This window comes from Vanellus vanellus (genome assembly GCF_965231255.1).
Source record: "Vanellus vanellus genome assembly, chromosome: 14".
NCBI classification, from domain to species: Eukaryota; Metazoa; Chordata; class Aves; order Charadriiformes; family Charadriidae; genus Vanellus; species Vanellus vanellus.
The window spans coordinates 7,069,970-7,071,317 of NC_138919.1; positions in this window are offsets into that span (position 1 = coordinate 7,069,970).

A 1,348-nucleotide genomic window follows, 5' to 3' on the forward strand; every position below is an offset into this window, starting at 1 on the left:
CATGGGAACAAATGTGGAGCAGCAGCTTCCACACTAAAAGCAGCCCTAAAAGCTCCAGACCACAGTCAAATATCACAAAAATACTCTGTAGAAGTTGGCTCCATCTGGGCATCCCCACTGCATTTCAAAGCATTGTGCCCGTTTCTCCATCTCCCACTCATCTGGCACAGCCCTGGTGTCAGACCCACCTTTCTGTTGAGCAGCTCTTTCCTCCTTGCCCAGACCCCACACCACCAGACTCCATACCACCACCACCTTCCTGCACCACGCACTCCCACACCTCCTCCCTTGCTCCATTGCTTTTCTGCTTTCCCTTTTCCACCATCCTGCTCCAGATGCCACAACTTATTTGGTTTTGCACGAATGAATATACCAGCTAGCTACCACATAGGCGATGTCCTTGTTTCTGCTCCATCATTTACAATCATATGTATTTCCATGCTGAATACTTCAGAGTAAGGCCAATTCACACATTCTGACAGTGAGAGGCACCTATGCCAGAGGAAACTTCTGGGTTCAAATAGGATAATGCCAAGTCTCCACTCAGTGAAGTTTGCTTTTCACCACATTAAGAGACAGAATACTGAGAACTCGCTCCCAAAGACATTTAACAATGCATCAGCTTTACTGCTCTTGACAGTCTCTTCATAAAATTCCCCAATAGGTCTATACCTTTCTTTTTTCCTCCTTTGAAAGATCTCATCTCCTAACTTATTTAGAGATTACTCCCTTAGACATTGCATATTGCATTAGCAGCTACAACTGTGCCTTTTTTTTTTTTTTAAGTTTGAGGTTTTAAGGCATTTTTGCATTTCTCCCTCGATGCACACTTTTCTCCTGTAAATACTACAGCAATGTTTGTCGTGGTTACTGGAGATGAGGTTGCACCTCCATCCTTGTGTAAGGATTATTTCAGTGTTATCATTCAGTAGGTTTCTTGAAACAGCAGCAAAACCAGGGATTCAAGACTCTCAAATACAAGTGAAACACAATGGTGAAAAAATGTGGCTCTAACCTTAATACATATTTAAAATATTAGAAGTGACATAGTGTCCTTGGAAAACAGTTAGTATACAACAGGCTGTGCAAAATACATTGACCGAATTTAATGGTTGGAAAGACTAATATGAGAAATAGACAAGTTTTCCAACTTCAACAGAGCTATATGATTTTCATTAATCTAAATTTAGACCTACTTTAGCATTATTTCAAATGTTTTTCCTCAATTACTCTGATAAAAATTTGTAAAATATCACATTAAAACTTACTCCAAATTAATTTACAAATTAGAGTTAAAATAAAACATATTAAAAGTTTGCCCAAACACATTGGGACCAATCTTGGCAGT